This window comes from Anolis sagrei, chromosome 5 (assembly GCF_037176765.1).
Source record: "Anolis sagrei isolate rAnoSag1 chromosome 5, rAnoSag1.mat, whole genome shotgun sequence".
NCBI classification, from domain to species: domain Eukaryota; kingdom Metazoa; phylum Chordata; class Lepidosauria; order Squamata; family Dactyloidae; genus Anolis; species Anolis sagrei.
This window is the reverse complement of record NC_090025.1, coordinates 63,568,229-63,579,507: the sequence shown is the minus strand read 5'-3', so window position 1 is coordinate 63,579,507 and position 11,279 is coordinate 63,568,229. Positions and strand designations below refer to the sequence as shown.

The window sequence follows — 11,279 nt, the reverse complement described above, 5'->3', positions numbered from 1 at the left end:
AAGTGAAATAGCACATTTATTAGTTTTTTTCAATGTTACTTTAACAGGTACACCATCAAATATGTATTAATTCATGCATACGATATTCATCATTTTCCACAGAATGATTAAAATATATATGAGAGTATTACAAAGTACTGAGGACAAGTTTTCTGCAGCTTATGTTAACATCAGTTGAAATTAATATTACAAAAGAAGCTGTAAATCTATCCTAAAACTGTCTTCTGATTTTAGTAATGTACACTGTATAATTATATATTACCAGACATGTGGGCTCTATAATATGGTGGTGAATCTTCAAGCCAACACTTGGAGAACTGGACTAGGTTTAATTTGCAGAGCTTGTACTGTATTTTCAATAAGTAAGAATTAATTGTATTCTAACATCACAAAACAGTGGGATTTTTATTACAGTTCTATGTACAGTTGATTTCAGTGGGACTTAGACAAGCATAAGGATGTGTATGCAGGATCTCAACATCATACAGTAGGTTTACAAGGAGATTATTGATTCAAGCACACTAAGAAACAGGAACTTAAATGTGAATTGTCAGGGAAGCTGTTGTCCATTACCTGAACAGGGTTTTATATGGCATCAAAGAATGTAAGAACAAAACAATCTTCTATAATCTAGTATAGTACATCCTTCTCTCCACAGTCTTGACATATTTGACAGTTGTTGAAGCTGAAAGATCTATAGAACTGGTTGCTGCAAAGTTTGGGAAGGATAAAAAAAGGGTGGGTAAGTTTGGAGAGAAAAGGTTGCAAAATGAAAATCTAGTAGTTTTAGCTATCAAGACTTGGTAGAAAATCCTTCTTTGTTGTGATTGTGTAACTGAGGAAATATAGTTTATAGCTGATATCATGCCAAACATTTGAATGTAGGTGGGAGAGTTTAATAACATCTTTACTATACAATTGCTTAAAAAAAAGAAAAACCTTGAAAATAATCTTTCAATGTGTTTTGTTCAACAATGGAGCTTTCAGGATTTGTCTAAAGAAGCATGGGTTCTCATGGTATAATTCCCTGAGTTTAGCCAGATTTTGTAAGTTGTTCTTGCATCAACATTGGGGATGGAAAGACTGAAAACTCAATGAAAAAAAAAACATGAGAGGTTTCTCAAGTGTTCAGAAACCTTGATAGAATAATACTTCTTGAGTTCTTCTTTATTTCCTGACAGCCTTCAGATGGACTTGAGGACTACATTCCTATCCGCCTTATCCAAACTCATCTGTCTTACGCCCTTTACTCCAAACAATCATGAAATAGCAATAGGCAACTGAACAAGGAGTATTGTCATCAGTAGAGATTGTGTCCTGTAATGACTCCTTCAGGACCCTAGGAGGTGCCAAAGGTGCACAATGCACAATCATCATCACTCAGTTGCTTATTTTCCCTACTACTGAGAGATCTTGGGAATAAAAGGATGCAGGGAAGAGTAGCTGATTGAGGCTTATCTGCCACTCGCTATGATAGCTGTTTTGACAATTTTTCTTTCACACACTCACACCCACTGGCTACTACATGGCTTTTTTTTTTTTTTTTGCAAAAGAAGAAGCATCTGAACGAGGCTTGTCCATCAATGGCTGTGATTACCATCAAGGGAAATCCTCTAAATCAGTGTTTCTCAAACTCTGCTTCTCCAGGTGTTTTGGACTTCAGCTTCCAGAAATCCCATCCAGCTTTCCAGCTGTTAGGAATTGTGGAAGCTGAATTTCAAAACAGCTAGAGGAGCAGTTTGAGAAACTCTGCTCTAAATCAATGGTTCTTAACCTTTGATCTTCCAGATGTTTTGGACCTCAACTCCCAGAAATCCCAGCCAGTTTACCAGTTGTTATGAATTATGGGAGCTGAAGTCCAAAACACCTAGAAGACCAAAGGTTGAGAACCATTGTTCTAAGTATTTTTCAGCCTATACTCTTCTACCAGCCACTATATGACTGTGCCTATAGGAAGGGATAGTGAGATAACCAAGTAAGTGGCATCCATCAATAGTTATTATATCTATCAACAGGTGATTCTCTATGATTGCCTTCACCCTATCACTGGATTCCTATCACACCATAATAGTAACAAACTATGTAGTAGTGCACTCCTGGAGATGTAATGCACTAATTGCTTTCAAAGGTAGCTTTCCAAGCTCTAATAGGTTTTCTGGATTTTCCTACACTCATAATAAGGCTAAAAGGTAAGTTCAAGTCATGCAAAATGCTGGCTAATCAGCTTTTAAAACTCTACTCTGTGCCAGATATGTGAAATAAAAAACAGCATGAGAAATAAACTGGTTTCTAAAACAAAAGATTTTCCCACAGGGTTTTAGACTGTTTTGGAATAGGATTTGATATAAAACTGTATGTTCTTATGGGCCTTAGAAAATCTAGAACCAAACTGGCACAGCTATCAGTGCTCACATGTCCCTCCTGTGTGACCATAGCTGGTTGGTTATACAGAAATCATTGCATTCAACAAATTCTATTCTGTTTTATCCTGTTCCTCACTTCACTCACACATTCACATCTGAAAAGCTCTTATATACTAAAACTTATATACTAAAACACTGCATGTTGATTTCACTTACTTTACCTTTACTTGACTGAAGCATTTTTTTCCTGATGTTTTAAGTAAGAAGAGCTAGACTGTATCTCATAGATTTTCTTCATGCTTCATTTGCTCTGTGCAACTTTAAGACCTGCAGGTCCCTGAAGTGTAATGCTGAGAGAGAACAATTAGGCTGCACATTCTAATCAATGTTAGCATGAGCCGTAATGCTACCCCCAGGTTCTGTTGGTGACTGTGTAATGCTTCAAATTTTGGTTTATGTATGATTATGATTCTCTTATTATTGCTCCTTGTTTGGCTGGGAAGTCTCTTTGGTTTAAATGTTATGACCTTGTAGATAACTCAGAGCCTGACCTTTTAATGGCTAATGTGTGGGTGCCATTTTTCCTCCAGATGTAAATAAGTAAGAACTGAAATGTACTTATATATACTAGCAGTTAACCTGATTCATTTATTGGCGACACACACATGCAAAATTACCTTTCACTGATCCAAGAGAAACTGGAGAAGTGAAAGGGCTTTGCCTCTTCCTCCCAAGGAAGTAAACTGCCCAAAGTAGTTCCTGCCGGAACTACTTTGGGGGGCGGAGCCTGGAGGGAAATAGCCTCCCTCCGGCTCAGTCCTTTCCTGACGGCAATGAAGAAGGACGCGTCGGGCTGATCTGGAGGGAAGGCCTGCAGGGACAGTGAGGCCTGCAGTCTCCTTCTCCCCACAGCCTCCATCCTGGCACTTGCCTCAAGTGGGTAAGGGGGCCTGACGGGGCTGGAGAGGCTTGCAGCCTCCAGCCCCGGGGCCCGCATCTGGGTGCCGCGCGCTTCACGCGGGCGCTGTTTTCGGGCGCTGCCTGCGCTGTGGCAGGCAGGGCCCATCGGCAGATAGGCCTTCTGGTGGGCCTTCAGCCTCCTTCCCCTTAGCCCCATTTAGGAGCCTAGGCCTGGGAGCGCCCCGATCGGCTTGGTGCTGTTTGGAGGGCCAGACAGGGACAGGGAGGCGTTTGCCTCCTTCCCTTGGGGTTTGCTCGCGTGCGCTGTGCGTGCACGCTTTAACGGGGCGCCGGCAGGCCGGTTTGCAGCCTTGGCAAACTCTTTAGGCCCATGTACAGGCTCCTGGGGCGGGGGGGGGGGAGCACTGCCGCTTCCCAGCACTCCTTGGCATTTTGGATGGGACATTGGCCACATTCCTCCCCTCCCCCAGTCACCTGCTTTCTTTTGGGCTACCTTATATAATTACATAATAATAATAATAATAATAATAATAATAATAATAATAGAAGGGGGGGTGAAGCTGCTGCATTACCAGCAGCCATCTGGACTTATTTAACCCCCTCAGGGGTGCTTAATAACATCAATAATATTGTTATTGCTATTTCAATATGTATAGCTATCTATAACCAAGCTGAAAATAATTAAATGCAAAACATCCACCTTTACATGACAAAAAGATTGATATATGGATGTGTATGTGAATATATAAGGGTGTGTATAGAAAACTAAATTGAAACTAGTCATCAATGTGTATGTGAGTGTATAAGGGTGTGTATAGAATACGAAACAGAAACTAGTCATCAATGTGTATGTGGGTGTATAAGGGTGTATATAGAATATGAAACAGAAACTAGTCATCAATGTGTATGTGAGTGTATAAGGGTGTATAGAATACGAAACAGAAACTAGTCATCCCTCATGGCCGGCAGCCATTTTAACACTGCCTCGTGGCCAGGGGCCAGTCTTTTCCCTTACACAGACATATTGGAGCCAATTTGCTACTTATAATTTGAATTAGGGAGTTTCAGGAGGCCTCGTGGGCCAACAAATACAACCTCCTGCTAAAAGCAAAAATAATGCATTCAATGCACCCCTGACAGACGACACTCAGCCTCTGTTTATAGGCTTCAAAAGAGGAGCCCCCACCATACATTGCAGGACGGAGAGTTCCCCTGTTGAACAGCTCTCGCAGTCAGAGAGTTTTTTCCTCATGTTCAGACAGAATCTCCTTTCTGTAGTTGATGCCATTGTTCCAGGGCATCCTGATATCCAGGGTACAGAGGACAGGCTTGCTCCTGCCTCCGTGTGGCTCCATAGTCATCCGGTTTACCCCCTGGTGGCTTTTAAATAATAATAATGATAATAATAATAATAATAATAACAAATATATTAGATACCTGGCCAGTCACGATAAGATTGTTAATTAACACAAGATATATACAGATATACATATATGTAATTATAGCCACATACCCAGCTATAGTAATCCACATCTATCGATCAGCATCTATGATTCTAATTATATCATTATACAATTGATGAGCCCCATAGGCCATCCAGACCACCCAAGATGGCTATCCAGCCTTGGTTGAGTAGTTCCATACAAGACCATCCAATATTCACAGGGCGGAGAGTTCCTCAGTTGAACGGTCTTGACAATACCAAAAAAAAAAAAAAAAAAAGAATAATAATAAAATTAACTAACATTTTGACTGTTTCCCCCAGATCAACGCTAATTGGCTATAAGGTTGATGTCACTGATGGGATGTTTATACATGAGATAAGATGATATAAAGAGACACTAACTATAGTTTGCCTAACAACCTTATATATGATGGCCAGACCTATAATATCTAACTTAATAACCAATAAATTATATAACAACCAAGCAGGATCCTAATCACGAGACACAACGGTTCCATGGCCTCACAGATACTTATGTAATAATGTGAACTGTATACTGCTCTATTTTACAGGATGTTACCCACAAAAACATGAGATAACCGAAGGACAAGGACCTGACTGATAAGAGGCCGATAAAAGGCTGTCAGCACTCCCTGAGCTCGATGTCAGATGACTGAACATCGACGCAAGGATTTAACATTTCTAGTCCACATTGAGGCGGTCGGAAAGATAGGGACATTTTACTGCCTCAATTATTCCTACAATTTAATGGGGCTCTATTTACCTAAACCACCTCTTTTTCTAATTTTACAGTAGTGCCGGATGCTGAAGGGGAACATGACGAAAACTCGACCATCACATCCCTTGGATGTCCAGATAAGATCAGAAGCCTTCAGCGCCACCGGCCCATAACAGTTGCCAACACAGGCCAGATGTAAGGATGCCCCTAGTCGTTTCAATTGAGTCACTTGTTAATATCAATTGGCCTTCAGGTCCGGGTGATTATATAGCACATAAAATGCGTAAGGGTGTTTCACTTCTATCGAACAGCACACGGATATAGTCCCATAGTGGCGGATAGCTTTACCACCTAGACACTTGCCAAATGACCGATACAGCGGCTGTTAAAATGGCTCGCAGCAACTATTCGATTTGGCCACAATTAAAGCCATTGTTAGAGGGACTTGCCCCTGCACCGTTGGGGTCACATCTATAGCAATAATCAATTTTGCCATTTGGAACAACGAAGTTATAGATTTATTCACCCTATTATAGATATCACAACGGGTCACGGTTTGACCAAGCTCATTAATGACAACATATGCAGCCAGGATAGATCGGAGCTTGGCCAATTGGTTTACTGTTTGATGTTCCACGCTGGGGAAATAATACAGCATTACCTGGCTCAAGCTCATTATCTTTTTAAATATCTGGATTTAACTGGAGAGTTCTACTTCAGTCCCCTGAAGATACTGGGCTCCTGTATGACAGGTTGTTGTATCAAAGGCAGCCGGTGAACATTAATATAGACGAGATTTGATAATGTAAATCAGAAAGAAAATAACCCCAGGGTTACATGGACGGGTCACCTGCTACTGGCAGGCTTGGCGGTTAACGCTAACATATGGCCATTTTAACTCAAGGCGTGAGTCCACTCAGTACATATAACTGAGACCAAGTTAACTCCCTAAAAGGAGTCATAGTTATACATAGCTGCTGAAAACTGGGTGGTTAAAATAGTGGGGACTAAGTCAAATTAAGCCTCCCCCCCATCCCCCTCCTGGCTTTGGGGTGGCTTTAATAAGAGATTCATATGGTGGATAACAGTTATTTTCTTTTCAAAGGGAGCCCAGGTTGGGTCACGCTAACGTTATATAAAGATGCCATACTGTGATAAGGGACGGCCCGGGACAGCAGGTTATTTGATGACTCTGTTACAGGGCCAGGTCTTATAATAAATTACTAAAGCTGTTGTTTATTGACATTTCGGTTAGACCTAAACAAAGGGGCGCCATATCACAGAGCCCCCCCCCCCCTCTTTTTCTGTCTAACAAGTTCACTTAAGTAATAACCAGCAGGCCTAACCTTGTGCCATTTAACTAGTCATTTATATCCAGTGTTTTTTCCAGTCAGCCTATAGACCACTATATTTGGCTCCTCGAGATTGAAATGACACTTTGCTTTATGGGACGTCTGTTTTACAAGACAGAAAACAAAACTAATCACACAGCCAAATAAATAGATCTAGGATTTGTCACTTATTGGCTTTGCTATACGACTAGCAACAAGGGCTTTGGGCCTTGCTAGAGACACTAAGGCAGTCCACCACAAAGGTTATGAGTGTTACCCGAGACTGGGGCAATCCATACCACAGACTGGTGACTGCCTCTATTTACAGATGTCAAAGTGACTACTGATAGTCTGAGATATGATGGCGTAACAATGTTAACAAGTTACGCGTGATAATTCAGAGTTACTGATTGTTAATTTCGTTTGGATCCTCATATGACAAGGTGTTCTCTTAGAGATGGCTTGTCAAGGTCTTTTCACAGACCATACATTTACCTACGGTTTAACCAATTTCAAACATTCTAGTCCATTGGCATAACAATGCCCTTCCATACATTAGTGGTTGCCAGAACTTTCAAGAGTTCCAAACTGAGATTTGGGTGAGATAGACTATAAGTTAATTTAAAAAAAAAAAAAAAAAAAAAAAAAGCCCCTCGATTATGCAGGGCTAGTCTATAAATTTGTTACAGGGACGGGTTCCCATCTAGTCACATCGCCTTTACTACTGGGTAGGCCCGCAGAGACAAGGCAACCACTATAGCCAAGTTTAGCTAAATGACCAAACACGTATAGCTAACGATAATCTTGTCGTTGTACTTAATTATTGACACAAGACTGACAGACAGACAAAAGCCATAGCACGGTTGTTACTTCCCCGGGGCCGCAACATAGACAGTGCGGGGCCTTGAAAAGATACCACAATTAAGATAGGCTTTATATAAATTGAAGCAAATAACAAATCATACTGATTTTGCAATATTAATAAGAATACTATTGCAATCAAGAGATAAGACAATGACGAAGACCAAATTCCACTTGCCCACACTAGTGAGTCATTTATCACCTAATCCAACCTGTTAGGTTTTCGCATTTCTTAAATACCAGTAAAAATGCTTGTGAGATCTTAAACCTCACTAATAGTTTAGTGATGGATTCCTTCACGTCTGATAGTTTTTGACATCGAAGATATTATACCATCACAGCACCAAAAGCCATTACTGTTTTGGTTAAGAGCTGTCCCACGATCAGCTGGCACTGGTGTGACTTAGGGGTTATGGGTCATTGAGCGGGCCCGACAAGTTTATTTCTACTAAACCCTGTTAGTTCACAATCTTGGCCAGCCATAGCACAACAGATTTTGAAACACCAACAGGTGGTGATGGAGATCAATTCAAATGAAGAGTGCTGGCTGCACTCATTACAATGGTGATGGCACTCGACACGGGGTGCCAGACAGCTAAATCTGAGTGAGTGGGAGTTAAGCCTCACAGATAATGGTCTGACCTATGAGGGTCATGGAGACTGTACTTGTGGAGACTAGATATCGCAAGGTTAGCCTTGGATATACAGCTCGGTTTGTGGGGCAGAGGGGTACGACGCCCCCTCCCCTTGTCTCTGATCTTTGTTTGAGTCTTACAGCCTCAGTTTGGTGAAACACAAACAGCTGACCGGATGAACCACAGGGTCAGAGCGACGGAGGCGTGTAATGGACTATCTGTCCCATGGTCGGCACGGGAGAACTGCCGTTACTGATGCCAACAGCGAAAGGCTGATGTGGTGTTGAACTTCGGATCACTGAGTGATGGGACTGGAGGTTCTCTCACTAGTGATCGGTGACAACCTTACAGCATTGAAGACTGGTGATAGCCCAGCTTCTGACACATTTCCATCATCAAACATGTGACACTGACACAATACAATAACATACTGTGATTTTGTTCAATGGTGTCAAGATATACACTGTCATTAATTAAATTGGGGTTACCACAATTACGAACCGTCAAATTACACAACACGGTTGATTTTGCTCACGCATACGTTCTGGGTCAACTTTGTTACAGATTAGGCTAGCAGTTGGATAAGAGCTGTTTTAAGGGTGGGGGGATGGAGCTAAGTAGACACTTGCCCTCATCCTGTGGCGGAAAAACAGCTAGAAAGAAATACATTTGGTGTTCACCCGAAGCAGCCCCCCTTTTGGGAAAAGCCATTAACATTAACATCACCGGTTGTTACCTTGAACGAGATAACTACTGGATAAATGGCTTACAAATGGGGAGGGTCTTACCTCAATATCCTTGAGGAAGATTCCTCCAACATTGGCTAAAAGGTTACCCTGGTTTAGGTCACCCGGGAACCGGGTGCTTCGCCCTATTTCGCCGAGGGGTAGGCCGGGAAGGGACACCACCTCGGCTTTATTTGCTACATATTCATGCTAGTCTGATTAAGAGATTCTGTGGCTGAGTTAATTAGGTAACAATAAAGTTGCCCAGTTTTAAATCCATAACTGTTGTCTGGTGTCTTCTTTTGGGGGGTTAGCAGGCAATTACCTTTCACTGATCCAAGAGAAACTGGAGAAGTGAAAGGGCTTTGCCTCTTCCTCCCAAGGAAGTAAACTGCCCAAAGTAGTTCCTGCCGGAACTACTTTGGGGGGCGGAGCCTGGAGGGAAATAGCCTCCCTCCGGCTCAGTCCTTTCCTGACGGCAACCCACCTCACCCGCCCATTAACAGTATAATGATTGGTTGCTTTAGAGAGCCGGGTAGGAATTTTTTCCCCCTCTATGTTCTAGAAGGGTTTTTTCGCCTACCCTATACTGTTGCTAGGAGGCAGATTGGGTTTTGGTGGTTTAAATAGGTTTGCGGAAAAACAGCTAGAAAGAAATACATTTGGTGTTCACCCGAAGCAGCCCCCCTTTTGGGAAAAGCCATTAACATTAACATCACCGGTTGTTACCTTGAACGAGATAACTACTGGATAAATGGCTTACAAATGGGGAGGGTCTTACCTCAATATCCTTGAGGAAGATTCCTCCAACATTGGCTAAAAGGTTACCCTGGTTTAGGTCACCCGGGAACCGGGTGCTTCGCCCTATTTCGCCGAGGGGTAGGCCGGGAAGGGACACCACCTCGGCTTTATTTGCTACATATTCATGCTAGTCTGATTAAGAGATTCTGTGGCTGAGTTAATTAGGTAACAATAAAGTTGCCCAGTTTTAAATCCATAACTGTTGTCTGGTGTCTTCTTTTGGGGGGTTAGCAGGCAATATGTATTCTTCCACAGCTACCAGCTGGCTTGTAGACGACTCTGGTTGAATACAGCATGTTGAGAATCTGCAGGAGGAACAAGCTGATGCAGCAGGTCTTCAGGGGTTCCAGAACTGTTACCATCATGTTGGTTGCCCAGGAGGGAAATTGAAAGCTATTAATTCAGTATTACCAGAGACAGTGCAATTAAACTGGGATGACTATAGATAAACAAATAGGAGAATTCCAAGTACGTCTATTATAGTATATTGTCCAGGTACTCAGGACAACATTGTGGATCTGGTTGTAGGTTTACAATAGTGTTCCTTCTTACTGGAGTGCTGATGTTTTGGAATGTATCTCTGAGAACATGATTTCTAAAATAGCATAATGTAAGTCAGGAATTGTTAGTTTATATTTTACCAAATCTCATTCCTAGCTAATTTTGCTTAGATTATAGAGTTATTGAAGTGGTGTGATAGCTGCAAATATTTGAGTATTCTATCACAGTAAACATTTGCATTTCTATTCATTGTGAAATAAACACAGATTCTGCATCCATACATCCAACCAGCCATGGCTTGAAAGTATTAAAAATGTAAAAAGCAAAATTTGAATTTATTTTATATTAGGGAAAACATTTATTATACCACTGAACACAATGGAACTTGAATATCTATAGATGTGTGTATCCACAGGGTGTCCTGGAACCAAACCCAGGAGATAGGAAGACTGCACTGTATAGACCCCACTTTATAGTCTCCTGACACAAATCGTAATTATAATCACAGGGATAAGGAAGACCAAGGGTGCAAGTTGTAGATGGTATGCACAGGTTCCAATACTGGGCTTGCTTCTATCAGACAAAAATGGAGAAAAAGAGAAGTGGGAAGTTAAGGACTGTAAGAGAGTGTCCGTCTTAGAAAAACCTGTTGATAGCTAAATTAGGCTTGTATGGCAAGGCCTTGGACAGCTCCAAGCAGCCAACTTTCTCTAACAAGGTGTAAATCTTAGATGAGTTTCTGTATTATCTTGGAGCCAGATCATTCCCAGGACTTGCTCCTTTCTGAAAGGCAGTAAACTTTCAAGAAATAGTTTTCTGACCAGGTGCTCTGTCTTGCTCTAGTCAGTTTCTCTCATAGGGTTTGCCATTGCTCATTGAAGGAAACTGGGTCACACAATACATTTCTTTACTAGGCTTCTGTATCTTTAGTGTCTTCTCTTATTGGCTTAGACAATGT

General features: G+C 41.6%; 1 long non-coding RNA gene across 2 annotated transcripts; it reads left to right on the top strand.

The window, feature by feature from the left end:
- The first annotated feature begins 3,192 nt into the window (after positions 1–3,192).
- Positions 3,193–10,019, top strand: LOC137097166 (uncharacterized). Of its 2 annotated transcripts, none has more exons than XR_010910009.1 (2): positions 3,193–3,299; positions 5,545–10,019. It is a non-coding gene; the product is annotated as an uncharacterized lncRNA (long non-coding RNA). The 2 variants fall into 2 exon arrangements; XR_010910008.1 differs by having other exon boundaries at positions 3,193–3,303.
- Positions 10,020–11,279: the final 1,260 nt, after the last annotated feature.